The following is a 12597-nucleotide window of genomic DNA, read 5'->3' on the forward strand; positions in this document are numbered from 1 at the left end:
AGGTAATGTAGTGTAGTTAAGTGTAACTACACTACACAAAGACTTAAGGAACAATACCCCTCTCCCAAACCTGGAGGTAAGCACCATCACTGAATAACGACCACCATGAAAAACCCTGCAACTTGCCTGCGTGTGTTAGTTGCACTTATTGTGGACGACCCGCTCCCCACCACACGCACGACCCGCTCCCCACCACACGCACGACCCGCTCCCCACCACACGCACGACCCACTGCCCACCACACGCACGACCCGCCGCCCACCACACGCACGACCCACTGCCCACCACACGCACGACCCGCCGCCCACCACACGCACGACCCGCTCCCCACCACACGCACGACCCGCTGCCCACCACACGCACGACCCGCTCCCAACCACACGCACGACCCACTCCCCACCACACGCACGACCCGCCGCCCACCACACGCACGACCCGCTGCCCACCACACGCACGACCCCCTCCCCACCACACGCACGACCCGCTGCCCACCACACGCACGACCCGCTCCCCACCACTCGCACGACCCGCTCCCCACAACTCGCACGACCCGCTGCCCACCACACGCACGACCCGCTCCCCACCACACGCACGACCCACTGCCCACCACACGCACGACCCGCCACCCACCACACGCACGACCCGCTGCCCACCACACGCACGACCCGCTGCCCACCACACGCACGACCCGCTGCCCACCACACGCACGACCCACTGCCCACCACACGCACGACCCGCTGCCCACCACACGCACGACCCGCTGCCCACCACACGCACGACCCGCTGCCCACCACACGCACGACCCGCTGCCCACCACACGCACGACCCGCTGCCCACCACACGCACGACCCGCTGCCCACCACACGCACGACCCGCTGCCCACCACACGCACGACCCGCTGCCCACCACACGCACGACCCGCTGCCCACCACACGCACGACCCGCCACCCACCACACGCACGACCCGCTCCCCACCACACGCACGACCCGCCACCCACCACACGCACGACCCGCCACCCACCACACGCACGACCCGCCACCCACCACACGCACGACCCGCCACCCACCACACGCACGACCCGCCCCCCACCACACACACGACCCGCCCTCCACCACACACACGACCCGCCCCCCACCACACACACGACCCGCCCCCCACCACACACACGACCCGCCCCCCACCACACACACGACCCGCCCCCCACCACACACACGACCCGCCCCCCACCACACACACGACCCGCCACCCACCACACGCACGACCCGCCACCCACACGACCCGCCCCCCACCACACACACGACCCGCCCCCCACCACACACACGACCCGCCCCCCACCACACACACGACCCGCCCCCCACCACCCGCATGAGTCATTCCTATAGATGCTACTATCTCTACATTTATTTCTTTTTGCTTAACTTTGCGCTGTTTGAGAAGTGTGTTTCCAGGGTCCCGTTCCATGTTTAACTGATCACTAATGTCCTTAACTCGTGTCCAAAACGCGGACTGAAGTCATTTGCGCTAAAACTGTAGATACCGCAAAACAATCCTACTTTAACGCACATTCAATATACTGTACTAAATACCAGAGAAAATAACATACTTCCTAACAAAAGCCAATGGACTAAAAAATATAAGAGCCATCAACCAAGTGACCTAAAGTCCACTCACAGGATGAGAGCCGCTGCCCAATAGACTTGGCCCTCGGGGCACGACTTACACCAAGGTTGGCTGGTGACACGAGCACCGGGCACGAACACCACTACACTCCCCAAGCCCACATGCCGGACTAAGCATGCCGGGGGGAAAACAAAAGCAAAACGGCGTACCTTGTTCCTGTAGAAGGTTGAGGGAGACGGTACTAAGGGTAGGCTGTTGGCTTCACCTTGCCGCAGGCCCTGCCGCAGGTCAAGCCAAGCCGCAGGCACCCAGACACACACAGACACACTTCCCTGCGGCTTGGGCACTTTCCCACACCCGTCTCCTGGCTTCACAATGACTTGCCTTTATTGTTTCACCCCGGGCTGTGGTGGAGAGCTCCAGGCTGGTGGTGGAGCGTGGTGGTGGTGGTGGAGCGTGGTGGAGCGTGGTGGTAGGCTGGTGGTGGTGGTGGAGCGTGGTGGTAGGCTGGTGGTGGTGGTGGAGCGTGGTGGTAGGCTGGTGGTGGTGGTGGAGCGTGGTGGTAGGCTGGTGGTGGTGGAGCTTGGTGGTAGGCTGGTGGTGGTGGTGGAGCTTGGTGGTAGGCTGGTGGTGGTGGTGGAGCGTGGTGGTAGGCTGGTGGTGGTGGTGGAGCTTGGTGGTAGGCTGGTGGTGGTGGTGGAGTGTGGTAGTAGGCTGGTGGTGGTGGAGCTTGGTGGTAGGCTGGTGGTGGTGGTGGAGCTTGGTGGTAGGCTGGTGGTGGTGGTGGAGCGTGGTGGTAGGCTGGTGGTGGTGGTGGAGCTTGGTGGTAGGCTGGTGGTGGTGGTGGAGCTTGGTGGTAGGCTGGTGGTGGTGGTGGAGCTTGGTGGTAGGCTGGTGGTGGTGGTGGAGCTTGGTGGTAGGCTGGTGGTGGTGGTGGAGCGTGGTGGTAGGCTGGTGGTGGAGCGTGTGAGGATGGGCTGGTGGTGGAGCGTGTGAGGATGGGCTGGTGGTGGTGGAGCGTGTGAGGGTGGACTGGTGGTGGTGGAGCGTGTGAGGGTGGACTGGTGGTGGTGGAGCGTGTGAGGGTGGGCTGGTGGTGGTGGAGCGTGTGAGGGTGGACTGGTGGTGGTGGAGCGTGTGAGGGTGGACTGGTGGTGGTGGAGCGTGTGAGGGTGGGCTGGTGGTGGGGAGCGTGGTGGTAGGCTGGTGGTGGTGGAGCGTGTGAGGGTGGACTGGTGGTGGTGGAGCGTGTGAGGGTGGGCTGGTGGTGGTGGAGCGTGCGAGGGTGGGCTGGTGGTGGTGGTGGTGGTGGTGGAGCGTGTGAGGGTGGGCTGGTGGTGGTGGAGCGTGGTGGTGGAGCGTGTGAGGGTGGGCTGGTGGTGGTGGAGCGTGCGAGGGTGGGCTGGTGGTGGTGGTGGAGCGTGTGAGGGTGGGCTGGTGGTGGTGGAGCGTGTGAGGGTGGGCTGGTGGTGGTGGAGCGTGTGAGGGGGGGGCCGGTGGTGGTGGTGGAGCGTGTGAGGGGGGGGGGCCGGTGGTGGTGGTGGAGCGTGTGAGGGTGGGCTGGTGGTGGTGGAGCGTGTGAGGGGGGGCCGGTGGTGGTGGTGGAGCGTGTGAGGGGGGGGCCGGTGGTGGTGGTGGAGCGTGTGAGGGGGGGCCGGTGGTGGTGGTGGAGCGTGTGAGGGGGGGCCGGTGGTGGTGGTGGAGCGTGTGAGGGGGGGGCCGGTGGTGGTGGTGGAGCGTGTGAGGGGGGTCTGGTGGTGGTGGTGGAGCGTGTGAGGGGGGGCCGGTGGTGGTGGTGGAGCGTGTGAGGGGGGGCCGGTGGTGGTGGTGGAGCGTGTGAGGGGGGGCCGGTGGTGGTGGTGGAGCGTGTGAGGGGGGGGCCGGTGGTGGTGGTGGAGCGTGTGAGGGGGGTCTGGTGGTGGTGGTGGAGCGTGTGAGGGTGGGCTGGTGGTGGTGGAGCGTGTGAGGGTGGGCTGGTGGTGGAGCGTGTGAGGGTGGGCTGGTGGTGGTGGTGGAGCGTGTGAGGGGGGGCCGGTGGTGGTGGTGGAGCGTGTGAGGGGGGTCTGGTGGTGGTGGTGGAGCGTGTGAGGGTGGGCTGGTGGTGGTGGAGCGTGTGAGGGTGGGCTGGTGGTGGAGCGTGTGAGGGTGGGCTGGTGGTGGAGCGTGTGAGGGTGGGCTGGTGGTGGTGGAGCGTGTGAGGGTGGGCTGGTGGTGGTGGTGGTGGAGCGTGTGAGGGTGGGCTGGTGGTGGTGGTGGAGCGTGTGAGGGTGGGCTGGTGGTGGTGGAGCGTGTGAGGGTGGGCTGGTGGTGGTGGTGGAGCGTGTGAGGGTGGGCTGGTGGTGGTGGTGGAGCGTGTGAGGGTGGGCTGGTGGTGGTGGTGGAGCGTGTGAGGGTGGGCTGGTGATGGTGGTGGAGCGTGTGAGGGTGGGCTGGTGGTGGTGGAGCGTGTGAGGGTGGGCTGGTGGTGGTGGAGCGTGCGAGGGTGGGCTGGTGGTGGTGGTGGAGCGTGTGAGGGTGGGATGGTGGTGGTGGAGCGTGTGAGGGTGGGCTGGTGGTGGTAGTGATGGAGGTGGTGGTAGTGGTGGTGATGGTGCTGGTGATGGTGGTGGTGCTGGTGGTGGTGCTAGTGGTGGTGCTAGTGGTGGTGGTGGTGCTGGTGGTGGTGGCAGTATTGACAAGTGTGGGGGATAGTTATGGTAGTGCACCAATGTGGATGGGGTGGACATGAAGCCTGGGCTCTCTCTAACGTAGCGGGGCGTGCTCTTCCCGCAGACATCAACCCACCACCACCACCACCATTCACAACCCACCACCTTCACCCACAACCCACCACCATCACCCACAACCCACCACCATCACCCACAATCCACCACCATCACCCACTACCCACCAACATCATCCACAACCCACCACCATCACCCACAACACACCACCATCACCCACAACCCACCACCAACACCCACAATCCACCACCATCACCCACTATCCACCAACATCATCCACAACGCACCACCGTCATCCACAACGCACCACCGTCATCCACAACCCACCAACACTCACAACCCACCACCATAACACACAATCCACCAACATCACCCACTATCCACCACCACCCACAGCCCACGACCATCACCCAGAGCCCACCATCATCACCCAGAGCCCACCACCATCACCCACAGCCCACCACTATCACCCACAGCCCATCACCATTACCCACAGTCGACCACCATCACCCAGTACCCACCACCATCACCTACAATCCACCAACATCACCAACTACCCACCAACACCCAGAGCCCACCACCATCACCCAGAGCCCACCACCATCACCCAGAGCCCACCACCATCACCCAGAGCCCACCACCATCACCCACAGCCCATCACGATCACCCACAGCCCACCACCATTACCCACAGCCTACCACCATCACCCAGAGCCCACCACCATCACCCAGATCCCACCACCATTACCCACAGCCTACCACCATCACCCAGAACCCACCAACATCATCCACAACCCACGACCATCACCCACACAACCCACCACTACCACCTGGCTGGATCATGAGAGCCCACCAGGTATACACTAGCAGGGTGGCAAGAGGTCTTCCTCCAGTACAGAGCAGGATAACCACACACACACACACAACTTGGCGTGGCACTAACCATCAAAGTTCTCCACTAACAACACACAAGTCACAGTAACCAGGGCCAAGAACATTCAACACGGCAGCATTCTATAATCGTCCCACTAACTCAAATAACTTTAGTTATAACATAGCAAATGGTGCGCAAACCATCAATAACTCCCTGGAAGACAAAGTTAAAAGGAGACAGACACTAACTTTAAAGTTACTGCAACTTGCCATGTTAAAAATAATCAAATTTGGGACCCAAGCAACGTTCTTAAGCAGAGATTCATTAACTATAATTCAACAGTGAAAAAAAAACAAGAAAATAATGTCTTGCAGAACTATAAGCATACTATGAACACTATATATATATATATATATATATATATATATATATATAAATTATATACATATATAATAAATATATATATATATATATACTTTTTTCAGCCATCAGAATAGTGCACAAAGCAAATAATGTATAAAGTTAAGGTACCCCAACACGGGAAGGTGGAGCCTACATGATGTGGTGGAGGGAGATATGTGGGGGCGGAGCACTGCTAGCGTAGACCACGTCCTTATCGACTCACTAGTTTTCATCAAGTTGGCGAGAAAGTCTTTTCGGGACTTAGCGAAAAAGATGGTCGCGAGTAGATGGCACGAGAGCGAGTGGGAGGGGACGAGAGCGCGAGGGAGGGAGAGGGAGGCGCGCGAGCACACCCTCACACCGCGGCGTCCGCATCTAGACTGACTTGGGGTCGCTTTTGAACTGAGGCTCCGCACCCTCGGCCGACCGGCCCCTCCCTCGCTGCCACATGTCGCCAACCTTGTGCAAAACTCCCCTCCCCCTCTCTCCCTCACTCCCCCACTCACCACTCCCCCTTTCTCCCCACTCACCACTCCCCCTTTCTCCCCATTCACCACTCCTCCTTTCTCCCCCTTCCCTCAAGTTTCGCGTGATGCAATAATACTCCAACTTGGAGTGGCCAATGGGCTAGTGCTGGTGTATATAGAAGATGTGAACTCCGCCGGCAGCCTTGTGTAAGACAATTCTTCACGCCTGAGAAAATGGCACTAAAATTGAAGAGGAAGAGAGAGGGGGAGTGGTGATCAGACTTCTTCGTGTTGTGGGGGTAAAAATTGGGCGTGACGTCCCTGGTCAATATGATCCCCTTGGTGAACGCCGCCCACACCCTCAACCTCCACGCCCACTCCCAAACAACCAGTCAAGCTTTGACGCCAAAATGGTAGAAGTATCCTCTTTGTGCTTTCCCAGCTGAGGCATACAGGGGCTCTCCTGGCCAGACCCGCCACCATAGTCCGCCTTTATCCCTCACCATAGTCCGCCTTTATCCCTCACCATAGTCCGCCTTTATCCCTCACCATAGTCCGCCTTTAACCCTCACCATAGTTCATCTTTATCCCTCACCATAGTCCACCTTTATCCCTCACCATAGTCCACCTTTATCCCTCACCATAGTCCACCTTTATCCCTCACCATAGTCCACCTTTATCCCTCACCATAGTCCGCCTTTATCCCTCACCATAGTCCGCCTTTATCCCTCACCATAGTCCGCCTTTATCCCTCACCATAGTCCGCCTTTATCCCTCACCAGAGTCCGCCTTTATCCCTCACTATAGTCCGCCTTTATCCCTCACCATAGTCCATCTTTATCCCTCACCATAGTCCACCTTTAACCCTCACCATAGTCCGCCTTTATCCCTCACCATAGTCCGCCTTTAACCCTCACCATAGTCCATCTTTATCCCTCACCATAGTCCACCTTTAACCCTCACCATAGTCCGCCTTTATCCCTCACCATAGTCCGCCTTTAACCCTCTCCATAGTCCATCTTTATCCCTCACCATAGTCCGCCTTTAACCCTCACCATAGTCCATCTTTATCCCTCACCATAGTCCACCTTTAACCCTCACCATAGTCCGCCTTTATCCCTCACCATAGTCCACCTTTAACCCTCACCATAGTCCGCCTTTATCCCTCACCATAGTCCGCCTTTAACCCTCACCATAGTCCATCTTTATCCCTCACCATAGTCCACCTTTAACCCTCACCATAGTCCGCCTTTATCCCTCACCATAGTCCATCTTTAACCCTCACCATAGTCCATCTTTATCCCTCACCATAGTCCGCCTTTATCCCTCACCATAGTCCACCTTTAACCCTCACCATAGTCCATCTTTATCCCTCACCATAGTCCGCCTTTATCCCTCACCATAGTCCGCCTTTAACCCTCACCATAGTCCATCTTTATCCCTCACCATAGTCCACCTTTAACCCTCACCATAGTCCGCCTTTATCCCTCACCATAGTCCGCCTTTAACCCTCACCATAGTCCATCTTTATCCCTCACCATAGTCCACCTTTAACCCTCACCATAGTCCGCCTTTATCCCTCACCATAGTCCGCCTTTAACCCTCACCATAGTCCATCTTTATCCCTCACCATAGTCCGCCTTTAACCCTCACCATAGTCCATCTTTATCCCTCACCATAGTCCACCTTTAACCCTCACCATAGTCCGCCTTTATCCCTCACCATAGTCCACCTTTAACCCTCACCATAGTCCGCCTTTATCCCTCACCATAGTCCGCCTTTAACCCTCACCATAGTCCATCTTTATCCCTCACCATAGTCCACCTTTAACCCTCACCATAGTCCGCCTTTATCCCTCACCATAGTCCATCTTTAACCCTCACCATAGTCCATCTTTATCCCTCACCATAGTCCGCCTTTATCCCTCACCATAGTCCGCCTTTATCCCTCACCATAGTCCACCTTTAACCCTCACCATAGTCCATCTTTATCCCTCACCATAGTCCGCCTTTATCCCTCACCATAGTCCGCCTTTAACCCTCACCATAGTCCATCTTTATCCCTCACCATAGTCCGCCTTTATCCCTCACCATAGTCCACCTTTAACCCTCACCATAGTCCGCCTTTATCCCTCACCATAGTCCGCCTTTAACCCTCACCATAGTCCATCTTTATCCCTCACCATAGTCCACCTTTAACCCTCACCATAGTCCGCCTTTATCCCTCACCATAGTCCACCTTTAACCCTCACCATAGTCCGCCTTTATCCCTCACCATAGTCCACCTTTAACCCTCACCATAGTCCATCTTTATCCCTCACCATAGTCCGCCTTTATCCCTCACCATAGTCCGCCTTTATCCCTCACCATAGTCCACCTTTATCCCTCACCATAGTCCGCCTTTATCCCTCACCATAGTCCGCCTTTATCCCTCACCATAGTCCATCTTTATCCCTCACCATAGTCCACCTTTATCCCTCACCATAGTCCACCTTTAACCCTCACCATAGTCCACCTTTATCCCTCACCATAGTCCACCTTTATCCCTCACCATAGTCCACCTTTATCCCTCACCATAGTCCATCTTTATCCCTCACCATAGTCCACCTTTATCCGTCACCATAGTCCACCTTTATCCCTCACCATAGTCCACCTTTAACCCTCACCATAGTCCATCTTTATCCCTCACCATAGTCCACCTTTATCCCTCACCATACTCCGCCTTTAACCCTCACCATAGTCCACCTTTAACCCACCCTTATGCCATACCCACTCGACCTAACCTAACCAAATCAAATCAAAGACTTCGTTCATAAATGTAATACATTTATAATAAGAAGAGTTTACATACAAACTAGAGTCGCCCTGTTATACCAGATCAGCCATCTCTCCCCGCCCACCTGAGCCCTCTCTCCCCGCCCCCCTGAGCCCTCTCTCCCCGCCCCCCAAAGCCCTCTCTCCCCGCCCACCTGAGCCCTCTCTCCCCGCCCCCCTGAGCCCTCTCTCCCCGCCCCCCCAAAGCCCTCTCTCCCCGCCCACCTGAGCCCTCTCTCCCCGCCCACCTGAGCCCTCTCTCCCCGCCCACCTGAGCCCTCTCTCCCCGCCCACCTGAGCCCTCTCTCCCCGCCCCCCTGAGCCCTCTCTCCCCGCCCACCTGAGCCCTCTCTCCCCGCCCACCTGAGCCCTCTCTCCCCGCCCACCTGAACCCTCTCTCCCCCGCCCCCCTGAGCTCTCTCTCCCCGCCCACCTGAGCCCTCTCTCCCCGCCCACCTGAGCCCTCTCTCCCCGCCCACCTGAGCCCTCTCTCCCCGCCCCCCTGAGCTCTCTCTCCCCGCCCACCTGAGCTCTCTCTCCCCGCCCACCTGAGCCCTCTCTCCCCGCCCACCTGAGCCCTCTCTCCCCGCCCACCTGAGCCCTCTCTCCCCGCCCACCTGAGCCCTCTCTCCCCGCCCACCTGAGCCCTCTCTCCCCGCCCACCTGAGCCCTCTCCCCGCCCACCTGAGCCCTCTCTCCCCGCCCCCCTGAGCTCTCTCTCCCCGCCCACCTGAGCCCTCTCTCCCCGCCCACCTGAGCCCCTCTCTCCCCGCCCACCTGAGCCCTCTCTCCCCGCCCACCTGAGCCCTCTCTCCCCGCCCACCTGAGCCCTCTCTCCCCGCCCACCTGAGCCCTCTCTCCCCGCCCACCTGAGCCCTCTCTCCCCGCCCACCTGAGCCCTCTCTCCCCGCCCCCCTGAGCCCTCTCTCCCCGCCCACCTGAGCCCTCTCTCCCCGCCCCCCTGAGCCCTCTCCCCGCCCACCTGAGCCCTCTCTCCCCGCCCCCCCCCTGAGCCCTCTCTCCCCGCCCACCTGAGCCCTCTCTCCCCGCCCACCTGAGCCCTCTCTCCCCGCCCACCTGAGCCCTCTCTCCCCGCCCACCTGAGCCCTCTCTCCCCGCCCCCCTGAGCCCTCTCTCCCCGCCCCCCTGAGCCCTCTCTCCCCGCCCCCCTGAGCCCTCTCTCCCCGCCCACCTGAGCCCCCTCCCCGTCCCCCTGAGCCCTCTCTCCCCGCCCCCCTGAGCCCTCTCTCCCCATCCACCTGAGCCCTCTCTCCCCGCCCACCTGAGCCCTCTCTCCCCGCCCACCTGAGCCCTCTCTCCCCGCCCCCCTGAGCCCTGCTGCTTGATACCTGGTTGATGGGGTTCTGGGAGTTCTTCTACTCCCCAAGCCCGGCCCGAGGCCAGGCTTGACTTGTGAGAGTTTGGTCCACCAGGCTGTTGCTTGGAGCGGCCCGCAGGCCCACATACCCACCACAGCCCGGTTGGTCCGGCACTTCTTGGAGTAAGTAAATAATTATCAAAAGAAGGCACCAAACCGGGAAGGCTACGAAGTACCACCAAATGTGCGAAGTAATCAGAGGGCGCTAAATATCACCATGGATGCCAATAAGAGAACAGAAACGCATAAGGCAAACGATATCAAAAGTATCCGATTCACCAAGAATTCTGTCGAGGGACAAGTGACCGCGAGGGACAGTCAGAAAGCTGTCCTCTTACACATCTCCTCTTGTGAAAGCTGCATTGTTCCTCTTACGACTGTAAGAGGAACAATGCAATTTGGACAATAAGGAGCAAGGCGCGGCTCCAATAAGTGACTGTGAGTTAAGCGAGCATGGCCCATACACAACCTCGCCAGAGCCATTTCCCACCACCGGTTATGGTGGTAGGAGGAAGGCCACGGGGACACACTACGCTTAAGAGTACGCAGCTTTGTTACCAACAGCAGAAGACCAACAGCCCTACCAACGGGCAAGGATGGAGGAACTGAATAACTGGGTAAAAGTCGGAATAAGGAATACTTTTATGAGAGATGGGACAAGAGCGGACAGCTTCCCTAGCGGCAGCATCCGCACGCTCATTTAAAGACACACCAGTATGGCTGGTGTGACGGTGTCCCACCCATATATTTCTTCCTTCCCAGCTTAGAAGAATCATATCTCCGTAGCCTAAGTGTTCTCTAATGTTCAGGGAACATTTTCATATGTGTGACAGCATGGAGTGGAGAGTGATTAAGCTGGCTGTAAAATGGCCAGCTAAGTTTGATAATGCAAGGGACTTACGCCTTTTGAAGCGCATGATGGTGACGAGCCATCCTGTTTTCCCGCTAAGACGTCCTGACGCTTCCCGGCACCTGATTGGCCAGGTGAGGTCACGTGCTGGAAGTGACCAATGACGAGAGCCCTCGGGCAGTGTGACATCATGAGGCGGAGGGCCCGGGGCAGCTGGCGCCTGGGTGGGAAGACAGTACGAACCGTCAGAGAGGGAAGACGCGCTCGAGCGAGCTCCGAACCTAGAGAGCCCTTACCAGTAGATTTAAGCTCCGCTTCGATTCTGCAGACAGTCTGAGAAGCCATCCAACTTCCATAGAGTGCCTGGAGGCAAGGACAGACCGGATTGAAGAGCCAAGAGCCGTATCAAGAATCTGTAGCAGAGGGAACGTTGGGCTGGTGACGTCTGGGACGCCCACTAGGGGACCACGTCTTACACATCAAGCGAGAAGCTAGGGCCGGGCCCAAATCTACTGGCAGTTAAGGCGAGGGGAAGCTGTGCTGGACTGCGAGGTGTCGGCAGTGCTAGTGAGAGTGAGGACGACAACGGAGGTACCTGTCTTCAGTACCCCAAGAATAGGAGGAGGAAGGCAGTACCTGTTGAATGTGAGCACGGCGAGGACGCGTTATCACGAGTACGACGGAGTAACCTGTGTGTGGGAACTGTTCATCAGGAGACCAGAAGCCAGAACCAGGAACCTCACATCCCTTAACTGAGGACGAGTCAGCTTCGTGGTTGGAGTGAAATAAGGTAGATATTTGTCCCTCCCTCACCCCTTTTGAGCTAGGCGAGCTAGAGTATTTTATATATTGTGAACATTTCTTCTCATTTTATTGTCTAAGTGACAGGACGTTAGGCTAGGAGGCCAAAAACTCATTTAGGCATGAGTTGGTGTGGGTGAGCATTAATATGGTGATGTTAGTGATCCTGGAAGGGTAGTTGGTGTGCAAGGAGCCACCAATGCACTCTGAAACATCCAGCTGATCGCCTTGCTAGAGGCGTGGGAAATCACGACGTTCTGACAGCTAGGAGCCGTCAGCTGATCTTGCTGCCAGAGGCGCGAGGTGTGTGCCCGCGCTGGAGGAGTGGATCCAGTCAGCTGACCGTGTTGCCAGAGACATGTCATGGAGAAATGCTGCCACCAGCGGATGATTCCAACATAGACATTTCTTTATGCCATTTGTATATGTATATATGTTTTTCTTCAGTAAACTTTTAAAACTGAGGAGTTTAAGTGAGCCTCCATTCTCTAGGGCTAGATATATTATATATTTATGAGACCATTAGTGACACCTTGCACTGCAGCGTGACATTGCATCCTTAGCCAAGATAATTAATGAGGCCACTGACGTGTTGCTGGGACACGAGTATAGACACCCAGCTGGCGACCTTAGGACAGATCAGATAAAGCAAGAGAAAATGTTCCAGTG

General features: G+C 57.9%; 1 long non-coding RNA gene across 2 annotated transcripts in view; it reads right to left on the bottom strand.

Moving 5' to 3' along the window:
• The window catches only part of LOC123755774 (uncharacterized), a 220055-nt gene extending 214051 nt beyond the window's left edge, over positions 1-6004 (bottom strand). The window contains exon 1 of one of the 2 annotated variants that reach the window (XR_011221976.1): positions 5774-6004. This is a non-coding gene — a long non-coding RNA (uncharacterized lncRNA). Of the gene's footprint in view, positions 1-1830; positions 2660-5773 lie in introns of those variants that run through there. The other variant, XR_011221977.1, reaches the window with a different exon arrangement.
• Positions 6005-12597: the final 6593 nt, after the last annotated feature.

Source organism: Procambarus clarkii, chromosome 43 (assembly GCF_040958095.1).
Source record: "Procambarus clarkii isolate CNS0578487 chromosome 43, FALCON_Pclarkii_2.0, whole genome shotgun sequence".
In the NCBI taxonomy this organism is placed as follows: Eukaryota; Metazoa; Arthropoda; class Malacostraca; order Decapoda; family Cambaridae; genus Procambarus; species Procambarus clarkii.